Below are 16,945 nucleotides of genomic sequence, written 5' to 3'. Positions count from 1 at the left end.
GTTAGGAATGAATCGTCGTAAAAAGTTTGCTTTCCCCTGCAAACTTTGGAGTTGGCGGAGACTCGAAGGAGGAGGCAATTTGATGATAGCTTCTACCTTCGAGGGATCGACGCGAATGCCGGCTTTTGAAACTACAAATCCTAGCAATCATCCCACTTCTATACAGAAGACACATTTGTGTGGGTTCAACCGAATATGATAATGCCTACACCTCATGAAGATTGCTTGTAAATGGACAAGGTGATCAGCTCGATGTAAGGAATGAGCGGGCAAATCATCGAGATACGGTTGCACAATGTGTTTGATGTCATGAAACGCATAAGACATCACCCTTTGAAAAGTTGCTCCGGCGTTCTTAAGCCCAAAAGGTAATTTGCAGTAAGAAAATGTCCCCCATGGACAAATGAAAGCCGTTTTTGGTTGATCGGCAGGTAGAATATTGATTTGATTGTAACCGGAAAAACCGTCCATAAAGGAAAATATTTCACTGCCGGCACAATCATCAATGATTTGATCGATATAGGGCGTTGGGTAGTTGTCCTTTGGACAAGCTCGATTAATGTCCCTATAGTCGATGCATATTCTTATTGTTCCCTATTTTTTGTTAACCGGAACAATATTTGATACCCAATCCGTTAACGGGATCGGATAAATGAAACCCGCTTTCAACAGCTTTTCAACTTCTGCTTTAATTGCAGCAGATTTTCGTGGGTGAATCTGACGCAAACGTTGCCGGACGGGTTTAGCATTCGGGTAAGTCTTGATCTCATGAACAACAATGGCGAGATCAATTCCTGGCATTTCCTCATAGGACCAGGCAAACACGTCGCGGAATTATTGAAATAGGGCCTTGTATGTCTAAATTTCGTCATCTGTACACGAGGCACCTATATGAATGTTTTCAACAATTCCGGGCTTTACTGAAATGTCAATGGGAAGAGTTCGAGAGATATTTCCCAAATTCAACTCTGAATCAGGATGTTTCATGGGATTCTGAGCTTCTTTGACATATTCAGCTGTAAAAACTAATGAGAAATCATTTTCAAAACAATCATCTTCAGGTAAAAACGAAGATCTATGATGGAGATCTTCCCATGGTAAATCATCTATACACAGGACTTCACGAAGTTGTTCGTCAGATGACACAACTTCGGGAAACGTTATTAACTCCGAGGTTGATGTGAAAAGTGATTCCTCACGGACCACATTCATTTGGTCGACTTTGGTTGAACATGGGTCGGTAAAAGACTGCACGGCTTCATAGGCAATTTCATATGGACTCAACGACATAGAATTACCAAACGAGTCTATTTCAGATTCAGAAGGAACGATCCAAGGATCGTCGTAATAAATAGTGTCTGATGTAATCATATGAATGGTTGCAAATGAAGATGATGCGTTGAGTGGAGGAAAAGGAAAAGTTCCCAGTAAACTGGCATCTTTAACTAATCCTACACCAACATCCTTATATGGGATAGTCGTTTTACCGACATGCTGGATACTCTCTGAAGAGGTTGGGTCGGATGAAAAGTAAGTCAGCGAGTCTATTGTTACGATCTTTCCATTATGTGGAAACTTTATTACTCGGAAAACCGATGAAACGACCGCTGTCATAGCGTAAGTCCAACTTCGACCCAAGAGAAGGTTGTAGTCTAGAGGGGCATCAACCACCTCCACATCTAGACTAACGGTTTTTCCTTCAACCCCTATAGGAAAATCCTATAGAATGCCAAAAGGATGGAACCCACGACCATCAAAGGCCTTAAGAATTGTCGGGGATTGATTTAGTGAAGGAGAACCAAGCGATCTCCAACACTGCATCGACATAATACACGTGGAAGCTCCCTCATCAATTACAGTCCGATGAATAGGCCTGTTTTTGACTATCACTGGGATCTGGAAAGCCATTTGATGAGGCAAACGCGGTGTACTATTTTCTAGATCAAAGATTATTAGGTTCGGGTCCTGAACATCAACAGCTCCTATAGCCGACAAAAGTAATTTGCGTTGTGCTGGGCATGATTGCAGTACTTCCAAAGCCGACATTGCTAAGGGTGAAACAGCTAAGTCCTCAACAATGTTGTAATTCTAGGCCGCTCTCGCATGTGGATTGAAAGCAGACCTTCGAAGTACACCCTTGGTGGGCGGTTTGATTACTAAGTCGGGGTTAGGTTTCTTGATCTGTAGTGGATCGGAACCGGGAGCTGAGGTTGATGGATTAGAATGAGAAGATTCTGCTTCTTTCGATCCATCAACAGGACTTTTACTACCATAATCTTGCGATCGAGTCGCAATCCTTACATGAGACATCATCAATATGGGTTCTTCAGTGGAACTCGAGGAAGAACCTATCATTTTGCTATCTTTCGGAAATGGGTCCTTCAAGACAGCAGGAATTTGGGAACCCTTGACGATTTTCGCAACCTCTGCTCGATGAGGGCAGTCTCTTGTAAAGTGTTCTTCTTCACAAATAAGACATGGATAACGAGGCTTGCGCTTTTCGTCATTGGATTCCGCCTTTTCAGTTTTCTCCTTTGGAGTTTTGTCTGCTTTATTCTTCTTCTTGCCTTTCTTCTTCCCACCGGATTTTGATTTAGCTGTAGATGACTCTACAACGTGAATGTCGGCGGAAAGTTCAGTAGAAGAATCTCCTGTCGGGGAGTCTAGTAAGGTTATAATAGGAGAAGAATTCTTTGAGGATTTATTCTTACTTTTAGTGTTCACTGTACCAATCATGCCATCAGCAGCATGAGATCCCGAAGGAGCAGCAGTGATTTGATTTGACTTTGGAAGATCTGGGATCTTTTCATGTAACGTACCTGACTGAGTGTAAACTAAGTCAAGGTACTGTGCTTGATCAATCACTTGCTCCTCAGTAACTACTCCAGCCTTAGCTACGTCTTCAGTAATCTTCGGTAACAATGATTTAACAAACCATTCAGCTAAGATTTGGTCCGGGATAAAAACTTTCACTAATCGCCTTCGACGTCTCCATTCATGAATATGATCGGAAATATAAGTGGACGTCGATTGTTTTAATGAAGTTAGTAACTCCGTGCCATTATCATATCTGACCGGCAACTGAAAATGAGTTAGGAACGAGGTAGCTAACTGGCTAAAATTATAAAAAGAGGCCCGTGGTAACTCAATGTACCACTTGGCCGCGAGACCAATGAGAGTGCACTAGAAGAGACGTAAACGGATCGAATCATCCGAGATGGAATTTGAGGCACACCAGAGGTGGTAAGTCATCACATGATTCGACGGGTCCTCTCCAGACTTACCCTCGAACTTGGGAATGTCACTGGGCAACTTATTCGGCATTGGCGGCCAAAACGGAAGATAATTGATTGGATCGTTCGTTAGGCGTGACAAGTCTGGTAAATCCAAAGTTGCGATAAATGGCAGCTGCCGATTAGGATCCCTAAAACTCTGGGTCATTATACCAGCCCCAAAAGGAGGATATCCAGGATAACTAGGAATAGGAATTACATTCGGGATATTGTATCCTCCTGGAAAACCAGGATTAACCGGACCGTACTGGGGTTGCTGTGGTTGTTGATAAGTGTACCCAAGATACGGTTGATACTAGTAAACTGGCTGTTGGACAGCAGGACCGAATTGGTACTGTCCCTGGTACGGTTGATAAGTGAATTGTGGTTGACTTGTGACAACCGTACTTAAACCAGGTTGTCCTACAGGCATCTGAACCGTAGTTTGAATCGTGGATCCAGACGATGGTAAAGATGTCTGAGGAGTGGTTACAGGGACAGTAGAAATCAGAGCTGTCAATACTCTAGAAGTAAGTGTGGTAGATGGAACAGATGTGGCGGTAGTTGCAGCAGACATTTGAGATGGAGTACGAGGCGAAATAGGCCCAGACTGAGAAACTACCGAAGGTACAGAAGTTTGAATATTAGACTGGACTGGTTGCTGGGGTGGACCAGAAACTAAGGGTTGTCCAGTTTGAGATGACAACTGTACACTTGGCTGGAACACCTGTTGAACTTGTGATGGATCCCACACTATATTTATTCCGGGGTATTGACCCATAACAGGTTGAGGATATTGAGATCCATAACTGGGTTGAGGGTAGGATTGATAATTGAAAGGCACATTTCCCGTACCTTGAACATAAGATTGACCTTGGGGTGGTTGGAAACCTTGACTCGAGTATTGACCTTGGGGCAGATACCCTTGAGGCACGTACTGATACTGGGGTTGGCCTTGAAGTGTAAATTGATACTGGGGTTGACCTTGGGGTACATATTGAGTCTGGGGTTGACCTTGAGGAATGTATTGTACCATAGGCACGTACTGTCCTTGAGGTTGCCCCCTAGATGCAAATTGTGTACCTTGAGGTTGCCCCCCAAGCATTAATTGAGGCTGCCCCCAAGCAGTAACTGGCCACCTTGAGGTTGAGAAGCGGGAATAGAACCTGACATCATAATAATGTCTTCTACACTCAATGGCTTTGCACCATTGCTTCCAGTGAACATCCTTTGTTCAATGGGTTGAGGAGATGCTCCCGAAAAAGTACCGGACAAAGACTGATACCCAGCAGGAACATAAGGACCACCGTACAAAAAAGATTTAGGCGATTGAGTAAACATGGATGACTGACCTGACATATTTACGGGAGTATAGATACCCCTAGGTGGATAAGAAACACGAGGTGGTGAAAAACTCGACACTGAGTTGTCCAAATAATTAGTTAAAGAAAGATACCAAGTAGTACTTCTAGGTGGACTGTAAAAAATGGATTCATGCTCCCTTAGATCAATAGTAGGTTGATTCTCAGGGATAGGGACGCCTATTTCTTCTTCCGGAGCAAGCTCTTCAATAGCTATCAAACCAGAAGGAAGATTTTCGGTGATGACTCTTTCTACCCTAGGTGAATTAGGAGCACTAGAAGTTGGAGAGACTAACCTCGATGTTGGAGTAACAGGTTCAGATATCTCAGGTTCTTCGCCTATATCACTAGTAGATGAAAAACTACCAGCAAGCTCGGAAACTGAAACAGCTTCAGGATTATAACTTGTTTCTAGACTTTGGTAATCAGGATGAACAACCAATGAAGACTCTCCTTCTTCAGGTGACCCTACTTTACTGCCACTAGGAGTTACAAGGACTTTCAAACCTTCGTAATGGCCCGGGACGTCTTCAGGAGGTTGGCCCCGAAGTCTACGGGACTTCCTCAACAAATCAGCCACGGTTACAACCTCAGGAGACTGGCCCCGAAGTCTACGGGACTGTCTTGGTAATTCAGCCACAGCTAAAAACTTTTAACTACTGCACACGCAAACAAAGTAAAATCTCAAAGCAAACCGCCTAAAGTCTCTAAAGAACCAAACAAATTCGAATCACACGCCTAAAGAATCTAGGGCGTCAAACCAAACACAAACAGTAACCTTCTGGACCGAAAACACTAGTTGGTGATGAAATCCAACATCACCGAATCCAGTACAGAAGTGGCGGGTGGAACAGTTACCCCGACAACCTGCTTAATGAATAGACTGGACCAAGTTCCTCCACTTAAACCGTCTCGAGTGAAGTGAACCCCCTAGAAAATCCAAGTGAGTCTAGCCGACGTCTGCTCCAGGTACAGTGGGATCTTCCCTCCACCGTCACCTTGAGTAGAATCCTAAAGATAATAGTCACTAAGGTTACCAACAGCAACAAATATACCTGGGGGAATAGTCTACGACCCGATAGCATGCAAGGGCAGAGTAACAAGCTCAATCCCCTTGCCGGCTCCTTGACAATAATCCAAGGTTTACCGACAAGTGACCCCAGGCTCCTCGACAATGGTTAATCCGAGGTTTACCGTTTGTAGTACGTGCGTATCTAGCGTCTTTCCCATTGAAGGAGGATTGATTCCCTCACTAGTTCGGACACGGTCTCGTGCTTCTCCTTTAAGAGGAGCTTTCCTAGAGTACAAATGAAACAGTTGGATTTATCCTACCACAAGATAAGCTACTTGTTTGGTTTTACTGTCTTGGAGAGTTAATTACTCTCCTACTCCAAGACACTAGCCTGATCTATATTGGTGTTTCAGAGCCCTAGTAAATAAAAAGTTACTAAGTTGATTTTACTTTAAGCGTTAATTTTTATGAATTTTCTTTAGGACAAAAGGTAGCGGAGATGAAACTGATGGTGTGTAGACTCGACTCAAATCCACTAAAAAGATGCACCTAGGATGAAACAAAACAATCTTTCCTTTTTCAATGAATTCCCTAGCTAAGAGAGTTGGAGAATGCAAAATTTATAAAGACAACTTTCTTGGCAATGAAAATCAAAGAAACAATCTCTTTATCTTTTCCAAAGCACACAACACATGACCACTAATTATTCACGAAAACTTCCTTTCTCTTTTCAAAGACTTCAAACGCTACTAAAACAAACTTTCCTCAAAAGAGATTTTGTATTTTCCCTATTTAACAAAACATACAAGACTACCTAACAAAAACCAATCTTAAGATCTATGATAATCAAATCAATCTAAGATTTATGAAAACGAAAATCAATTTTAAGATCTATGCAAATTTAAGAGAAATTCACCTAAAAGCAAATCTAGTGAGGTAAAAGCCTACAAAATATAATTCCAGGATGTTTTACTCAGTTACAATACAACCAAGGACTAATTCATGTAGAATCATAAACTAGTCAAAAACAAAATAAAAAGTTTTTGTTCTTTTTCTTAAGAATGAAATTCACAGCTTAACCAACAAGCCTTCTCGAAATTCCGCAAAGAGACAACACAAAGGTAGGTTTCTCACAAAGGTGGATCTTACGAAAGGTCCGACTTCTAAGAAGACTGAAAAGACCAGGGAGATCCAAGGCTTTTACAACTTCTAAAGCCAAAGTCACTACAAGACCAATGCAAAATCAACCCTAGGGCTAGAATTTCTATGAACTTCACTAAAACCCTTGATGCTAATGAAACAAGCTTAGATGAAAACTTTTGACAGGTGAACAGTGGATCTGGGCAGCAAAATCAAGCTATAAACAAAATCTAAAAGATAAAAAGGAAAAAATTGAAATTTTCTAGGCTTTTGACAGAGGTACGCAGGCAGCCTGTTTGCACAGGTGCAGCCACGCTCTGTGTACACAGCAAAAGTGCGTACAGGTACGCACTGTGCTTAACGTAGAGGGTGCGTACTGCTGTCGAAATCAAGAAAAATAAAAACTAGCTTAACCCTAAGCTATTCCACCCATATTCACAGTCAATCAGTCAAAAACTAGAAAGAAATCAGAGTTTCTCAAACCAAAGTATCAATCAAAAGAGAAGTTAATCAAATCCATGGATTCCCCAGTGGAGTTGCCATTTTTTCATGCGGAAAGAGTCAATTTTGCGGACAAAACCGACCTCCCTAGAAGCTAAGGCTTTCTAGTGACAAACAAAACAATCAAGCACTATCTTTCCCTAAATATGCATTTAAAATAAAAGCAACCAGGTGTTTAAGGCTTACCTTTAGTCCAACGCTTGTTTGTTGTAGTCCAGCCTCTCTGATCCAGATGAGCTCCTTCTCCTTGAAGCCTACATTCACTAACAAGCAAACGATTACATAGCACCTGAATAACTCATATAATAAAACATATTCATCATAAAGACCAAGGAGTATATGAAACAAATTATATAGAACAACTTGTTGAGAAAAATGAACTTAATTGTATTAATTGGAAACAAAAGAAACCATTACAACCAGTGCCTTGGTGTTGTGCAGGTCCCTCCCAGGGTCCAGCAAGAGTTCTCCTTTACTTTGATCAGCTCACCCACTTCCAAATGAAGCTAGGAAAGGATTGGAATCTCTCCTCTCAAGCTCTATAAGGGAGTCCTAATTTCAGCAGCATCTACCCTTAGGAATGTTCAGCTTTCAACCTCCCCTCCCTCTGGCCCAATGCCTGTATTTATAGTGCTTTGGAGGAAGTTAATCAGGTCCACCATGAATGGGATAAGCCCCTCTTTCAATGGGATAGCTCCCCTCTTCATGGGATAAGCTCCTCTTTCATTGGGATGCATGAACCATCTGGAGGCGCTCAATCCACGTCAAACCATCTTCTAGAATGCTCTAGAATCGACCACAAGTAACTTTTTTGAAGTGAAACTTGCGCCTTTTGACCTTTATAGGAGTACACACCCACCCCTTTACAGACAGAGCATACAAGTACACAGGTTTTATGAACTTGAGGTGCGTACACGCAGGTAAGGCTAAGAGAAACTGTGTAACCAGAGTTATATTGACTTTTAAGGACTTTCTCTCTATCTTGGAGTTTGACATGAGGAGCAGAGGTATAAGACTTGCCAGGGAGGACAGTATGACTATTAACGGAGCCATACTGACTGCAAATAGTCATGGTGACAAATTTTAGTGTAACATTCCATTAGATAGTTCATCACAACAAATCTACTAAAATATCTTAGAAAATTAGAAATATATACTATGAGGGTTTATTTATCCTTAGTTTTCTAGATATTCTAATTATTGTTTATTGCATATGCATGAAAATGATAATTATGAAAAAAATAGAGAAGAAGTATACAACTCACTCACAAACCACAATAACACAAGATATGAACTAGGAAACCTTTTTAGGAGAAAACCAACTGGAAGGTCAGGCTAATCGCTCTATCTTTCTCTAAATGGGAATGGATGCAAATACAAGTGAATCATGTGGCTCGTGGGTTGCTATAGTTCATAAAACATCTTTTTTTCATCTATCCATATCCACTCTTGGCTACTTTTCTCATCTATGGAACAAAATGTACTCCAATAGAATGGAACCCCTTGTCCTCCTAGTGACCCAGTTATATCATAACACAACAGCCTACTAGTGGTTAAGATTAAGTCTTTCAAATCATAAATAGAGTTACAATATTGATTCTTCTATACTATTCATCATCATGATCATGTGGCTAGCCCATTTTCCATGAATAATGGGGGATGATATCTTATCGTCTCATATCATGGTGATCCAAACAACAAGGTCAACTTTCGAGTGGCATAACTTTTGCATACATAGTTTGATTGAGGTGATTTTTACACCATTAGAAAGGTATTTATGTGTGGAATATAACTAGGGGGTGAAAAATTTAGAAACATAGTTTGAACCCACCCCAAAAAATCATTTGATGCCTCAATCTACTTCCGAAAGATTTTAGATCCTAATTTTCCAAACTAGGTCTAGTAGGTAAAATGGTCCTGTGAATTGATTCATCCACTTTTTCCACTTTGAAAGCATCAAGATGGATGAAAAACAATATAATGATCCAATATAGGTAATGCAGTTTATGTGGATTATAGTTCAAAATCATCTCTTGTGCACAATGTTTATAGTGGATCATAGGTGCACTAGGTGTACTAGTGTGTAATTGTGCTTGATTTTTTGCTTGCTTATGGTATTTTATGTACAGTTATTAGAAAAAAGCACACACCACACAAAGTAAAAGGGAAATCAATTCTTAATCATTATGTTAAACTCACATAAAATAATAGGCAGGATTAGATAACTTGTTAGATGCATTCTATTCACAAAGATGTACATATTGATACATAGTCTTATGACCTTTGGTTTTCATATTCCAAGTGATCTCTTGGATTTATATGGTTGTTGACATGCATCCAAACTAACCCTTAGTGGATCATGTGTCCAAAATACACCCCCCCGCTTAATTTAAATGGTGTATATGAGTCCAAGAAGAGAGTTGAATTATAAAAATGCAAAAAATGCATGGCAACCAATGACTGGATGTGCTCTCTGAAATGGTGGTTTTTAAGGAAGAACACAAACCTGTGAGGTAGGATAACTCAAGGTATCAACCGGTGATGGTTTAATGTTGACCACCAAATCTAGAACTAAATATTGTGCCAATTCTCTCAACAATTCCACATCTAGCTATGAGCTTAAGTCCTCTGCTAGTGGAAGTGCTTCCTCATAATGGTTTATAGATGACGACAAACTAATTTAGAAAAAACCAAAGTATTATGTTGGTCGTGATTTAAGGAATACCACCAACCAAAATCATGCCTATGGGGGATGAATTTGTCTCTGGCTACAACTTTGAATCTTGGCATAGCTGACTCTAGCTCTAGGTTTAGTAAACAGGCTGAGGTTGTGGCTTAGTCTTGCTTGATTTGGCTTCAAATATGATAACCGGTCATAAATTCCCCCCTTTTCAGATAAAAGTTGAGAAGTAGGAGAAATATCAACTACAAGACGTGTCGATACTTGAGAATGAAATCTAAAGTATGACTGAAATATCTTCTTGGTTGTTGAAGCCAATTGCCAAGAAGCAATCCATCCAAGGTAAATCTTCATTCTTGCAAGAGGCTTGTTTTTGGAACAATTGTTTGAATGATGAGTTTTTTTACCACAATTCTCAAATGGGTGAAGATCAAAACACTGAACTTTCACATGGCCAATATTGTCACAATGTTGGCATCTGAAAAATTTATCAATGTAAAGGAGGAGCAATATCTGGAATAGGTGAAGATGAATCGTCATGAATAGATCCAACACTTAAAAACTGAATGGGCTTAGAATAGTCTCGAATATGAAATGACACGTCCTTATCATATCCAGGACAAATAAATTTCTTGTTTTTTACAACTTATTCCCAAGGTATGGTGATGGGCTTAGGAAGTGGAGGATAAACCTTTGCATCCTTATGCAAATATGTTCTTGAAATGGGCACTAGATATGAGTCAACCTCAACCTCGCTGATGTGATAACTTTCTAGTAGCTGGTGGGAGTTTGTTTCAAACTCAAATAGAGAATCCACTATAACATATCCTTGTGATTAGCGTCCTCTTTAGCTCCCTTTTTTACTTCCGCTGACTATTTTAGTGTATTTTTCTCCACCTTTTTGAAAAAAAATGGTGATATTTATTTGGATGGCACAAATTTTGGTGTTTTTTATGTCGAACATAGACAGTTGGAACTAAATTCAATGTTATTTAGTGTTTTCTTTAGCACCCAATTTAGCCTCTCCTTCATCTCTTGATGTAGCTTCATGTGTAGCTTCTTGTGTAATGTCATATTTTTCTCCTAGTTATGGAATTGTTTTTAGAGTCCATTTTAGCTTCTTATTTAGCTTCCTTTGTAGCTTCCTTTGTAGCTTCCTATGTAACATCCTATTTTTCACCTCATCATGGCATTGGATATGAATTTTTCTGTTACACATGTTGAGGAGGACTTTTGTAATTAATTGGATATGGCTTGATGAACAATCACATCACTTTACCATAATAATGTATGATTAGACCTTGCAACCATCATTACTTTTAACATTATGGTGATTGTCGTTGTTTGTAGTATAATTACCCTTACCATCATTACTTTTACACTATTACCTTTACTATCACTTTTGGAAATCGACGGAATTGTGTGAAGTCTTTTTCATGAGAACTAAAAGACGCAATTTCGTAAAAATGGAGTAATTGTTGTGTCTTGACATTCTCTCATTAACAAGCATTTGTGTGTTCCAAGGAAACTCTATAAAATGTATTTAAAAGCATTGAGCAGTTACAGTTATAAGCATCAATGGGAGGAGCAACGATAAGACATGAACCCAATTCTATTGACATGTTGTTACAATACTCAGAAGCTTTGGAATTTTTTTGAAATGAAAGGTGGTTGAGTTATTTTGAGAAATTACAGGGTTTTAGTGAGTTAGTTGTTATGTATTTTTCATAGACCCTAATTGAACATTAGTTTGAATTTAGGGGATTTAGAATTTTTGTTACAGAGGAGGTAATTGCAAGAGTAACAAGGTTGTCATAGAGAGGTGCTCGGTGGTTTTCAAGGAAGGTCGTGATTCTATCAGCTAAGGATGAGTTTCTACGAGAAGGAGAGGAATTGATAACTAAGGGTATGGGTTTTTACAGAACATACCTTCCCCACCCTTGGGAGAATGTGGCTCTCTTCATCAGAGATTTATCACATGTGAGGGTCACTTTGGGAATGTATTCAATTATTAATTTCAGTTGCTGGCGCATCTCAGGGAATGGAAGTTGATAAATCTCCCTCACTATTTTTTGAAGTCACTACATCACATGGCGAAGGCAGTGTGAGGGGAAAATACTCAAAAACTTGTTTTACCAATCATGCACTTATCAAATTGGTCATAATTCACTCACTACAAGAGCAAGGTAGTTCATGGGTTGATCTATTTGTAAGACCACAAGCGGATGCAGAGGATGATGAAAATTAGCAGCATGAGGAGAGTGTTGAAATGACACCTACAAGCAAATTAGTTGCGCATCCTAGGAGTAGGGTTGTTACACCCCCTAGGAGAAGAAAAGAAACAACCCTTAAGAAAATTAGGGAGGATGTATTTTCTAGAACTAGTTGTCAAAACCCTAAGATATGGAGCTCTATAAATACTTTTGTTGGTACATCTTCAAAAGGAAAAGGGGCATGAATAGATGAGCCTATGTAGGTGTCCAGTGGATCATTGGAAAATAGGTATATTGGGTGTCCTATAGAAGAAGAAGGACTAGAAGAAGAAACTGTTGAGACAACATTACCTAAGCAAACAACTAAAGAAAGAAAGGTTTCTAAGAAAACCAAGGATGCCTCAGGATAGGTGAAGGTAAACTTGAAGAGAAGAATGGAGAAGTCGATTGTTGGAAGGAACATTAAGAAAGGGTGTGAGTGGTTGTTACACAAGAGACTAGTCTAGCCCGTGAAATATGTGTTGTTACAACTAAACCAAGGGAGCCTATGAAATATCAAGATAAGAGAAAATAGGAAGAGACCATAGAGGAAGGTACCTCCATGCCTAAATCCTCTGCTACTACGCCGAAATTTAAGGAAGAATCTAATGAAAAACATAAGGAAGGAGAATCAATAGCATAAAATTCTATGAAATAAAAAGAGGTTTCCCCTCTATTAGGTAATAATGAGATCGACCCACTTGTCCATAAAATTGAAAATTTGAAAGAAAAATGAATATTTAAGAAAACAACTTTTCATGTTTAAGGAACAATTGCAATTTAAGAAGAAAAATGGGTTATACATGTTATTAGAAGTAGTAGGAATAACATCATCCACTAAAACAACCATGAAAGTATGTGAGGGGTGTCAACAAATTTTAAAGGGAGCTAGAGTTGTAGAATCAATCACTATCTCAATAGGAGTTCAAGTAAGAGGACAAAATGAAAAACTTCAACCTATTGCTCCACAAGAACATTTTGACAATGTTGTTGTTACACAAGAACTAATAGTCAAATCCAGTTAGGGAGAAGAAAAAAAATCTACTACACAAAAATGTGTTTATGATGTTGTTGTTACACAAGAACTAGCAGTTGAAACTGAGAAGACTAAAATTAATTTGATTGTTGCTCCACAAGAACCTATCAATGACATTGTTGTTACACAAGAACCAACAATTGAGATAGTGCAATAGGAGGAGAAAGGGGATAAAGAAGAGATTGTTGAGTCTGAGGTTGTAACAACATCAGAAACATCCCAGCTAAAATCTGAAAGAAAAAAATAAATAAATAAATTGAGAACATCATATTTTCTTGGGGAAGTATAGAAGTTAGAAGAATTCCCTAAAGACAAAATTTATTTTTCTAAAATAGCATGAGGAGATGGTCAACAATATTAATAAGGAATGGGCTGAAAAGATAAGAATTCAATATTTTTTGAGGGTTCAAAGAGAGAGGAAGAAAACAATAATACAAGTGAAGGAATTGCAAGAAGAGGTGTAGCTGTTACAACAAGAGAAGGAATTGATGTATGAGATTATTGATGATTTACTAAGATGCAGACTTATTTCTCCATCTTATCCTTTATATCTGCAGGAAAAATGTTTTCTCTTTCAATTAACAACCCTTAAGGAGAAAGGGCCATATAATACAAGGAAAGCTCAATATTTCTTGGAAATTTTTCAAAGTACTAATTTCTCATAACAACATTTGTTATGTGAATTCTATTTTCATGACCTTACTTGTTTTGGAGATATTTATTTCAATTTGACACCTTATGTGGGGGATGTTCAATTGAGAGATTTTGTATCTTTTGCTTAGAACTAGGTAAGTTAGAAAGTTGCATATGACACTATAAAAACCAATGAGGGACGACTAAAGATGTGCACTAGAAATGAGCCTGGATCTGCTGATGTTGTCACTAGGGCACACAATCAAATATTGAAATTTCCAACCACCAAAGAATTAGTAATGGAAATCATGTTTCAATTTTATAGAGATTCCATATGAACATTCAGGGGATAAGAGCTAATTCATTATAAGGGGGTAAGATAAGGTGGAATATTTGTCGATAGGAGCTTAGGGAAGAATATCCCTATTGTCATCAAAATTTTATACAATCCCTCTCTACAGTTCCTCAATATGTGGATTGCATTAAGAGGTGTGGCCCGAGATGGGTTGGACTCAGATTTAAGTTTCCTCTTGTTTGTCTTCCAACCTATCAGCATCAACACCCATATCACTTTACCGATAAATTATGGGAAATGGAGTTGGTCCTTTCTCGAGGTTATAGGGGCAAGGTGCAGCACACTACAGAGTCCTATTATTTCTCAGAACTACACTCTCAACATGTTAGGAACCAGTCATAAGATGTTGGGCCATGGAATTGTTACATTTTTACATTCACTTTATTATTCCTTTTTCTCCCTTTTTTACCAACAAGACCACATTTTACCATTGTAACAACCATTATTTATCTAAGTATGTGATTTTCTAAATGTCATCTTCTTAGTCTAATTCTTCTTATAACTTAGCATTAGAACTACTATCTTAGGTGATTTTTATCATAAAAATTAATAATATGGGTTTTTTCAGGTTTAAGTGGACTCTTGAATTTGTTATTATAGGATTACACTTCTGAGTTTCCTTTATTAATTTGGACAAAGGCTCCGAGAAATGATGTTGATACATGAACAATTTACCTTGTGCATGCTATATTTTTCTCATGTGGACCGAATCTGGAGTGCATCAAGTCATAGTCAATTAAACTACTAGAAGATATTCATGGAGCATATAGATCATTTAGTTAAGATTTTGTAGATATCTTTCTACCCACGGGGGTAGCAAAGGAACTCATATAAATATTATTGGAAGGAAGGAGAAAGCACCAAGATATGTAATCCTAAGGTTCTATTAATGTAAATCTCAACCTTGTGGCATCATATTTGTCTCTAAGGAGTTTGCGCGCTTTTCAGTGCATTAGCCCTTGCTGAGGAGGAATGTCCCTCCTTGATAGCAAGGATCATTGGTTAAATAGAATACAATAATTATTTGTATTAATTATTCTTAGTCATGTGATTGTTGGTACTATCAAATTTATTTATTAATCATTGATTGCATAAGAGTTTTTTTAATGGTGTGACAACATAAGTCCTGGATCGGTCCCTCTTAGTGTAGCAGTGAGTTATTTACTTTCTTATTATATATTGGATTTTATTTTCTTTGAATTTGTGTGTTCAACATTTGATTGGGTGATAAAGGGCTGCAAGAGTGGTGTTTATGGATGAGACTGGTTGTGTAATAGAGTGATTTATTTTGTGAGCATGTGACTCTTTTTTTATTTTTTTGAAGAGTGTAACAACATGAATGTTTGTTGAGAGTGAGTTTTGCAAAGACCTTGGTTTGAGATTCATTATCCTAGTTATCATTGGCCCTACATAGACTCTATGTGATAGCCTTTAGATTTAATCCTACCCGAATTAATAATTAATGTGAGAGTAGACATATTGCTCTAATTTAAAGGAACAATTGTTTTGACCGATAGTTAATGTGAAATTTATTTAATTCCTATTATAGTTTGATGGTGTGTTCATTTCATTTGAATGTGTGTTTCACCATTTATTGAGAGAATGGTTTCCAAGAGTGCTTTTATTTTTTGAATAAGAGTGACAATGTGACAAAGTGGTTTTATTTTTCATTGTGTGTTTATTTCTTGAGAGTGTAAACAAGGTTTGAGAACGTAATAGCCAGACTGTTGATTTCTTGAGAGTGTGATTACAATGATTCAGTTTGACATTTATTAGCACTAGTCAACATTTTTGCTTGCATATATTTTGTGTGATGTTGAATTTCCATGACCTTGGGTCTAGGTTAGAGTCTTAAAATCACTGACACTACCGAACCAAGAATATAAACCATAAACTACTTTTCACAGTAGAAATATAAAGCAGTAAATCACATATGCACAGATATAAAAAAAAATTAACAAAATTGTACAATATTCTACAATCACAAATCTTAGTTATATTAAACCAAATCCAAATAATACAACAATCTATGGTATACAAGATACAATGAAAAACTTCATTGCACCTTCGATGTCATAACTTGTCCTACCAGTCCTTTACTTCTGCACTACTCACTAGCTACCCCTTAGTCCTTCAAAGGACAACACATTGAGACTCTAGAAGGGCTGCCACCTAACAATGTTGCATGTCACTTATGCTGCAAGTACACTGGCTCATAAATAAGCTCTCTGGGTAGGCCTAATTCGTGAGCTCTAATATCCCTTCTAGTAGCCTCTTTCACCCATCAAAGATATACTCTCTAGGTTGCAAACTTCACCCAATCACATGCCAAACAACGTCCTTCTTATATGATGCTCTAGGCTACTTTGGGTAGCCAACACACTGCCCTTCAATCAGATCAATGGCACACAATACTTCATTGTCGATTATGATCCTAGGAAAGACTCTTCACCATCATGGAACACCCTCCACTTGGCATGAACAACTACTACAATTATCCAAATCTGGTCATGAAATTGTGACCCAACACATCGAAAAATAATTTCAAACATACCTCTGGTTAGGTGATAAATTGTTGCATATACTATGATCTAGGCTTCCTATAATCTATGTCAGCCCTACAAAAACTGCCTCACAGTCCCATATTTAGATGCGGCTTCCTCCACAAGTCCTCCATGCCCTTCTTGACATTGATCTCGGCAC

The sequence above is a fragment of the Pinus tabuliformis genome, chromosome 4_2 (assembly GCF_031772625.1).
Source record: "Pinus tabuliformis cultivar Carrire ecotype Pingquan chromosome 4_2, CPIR1, whole genome shotgun sequence".
Lineage (NCBI taxonomy): Eukaryota > Viridiplantae > Streptophyta > Pinopsida > Pinales > Pinaceae > Pinus > Pinus tabuliformis.
This window is presented reverse-complemented; position numbering follows the sequence as displayed.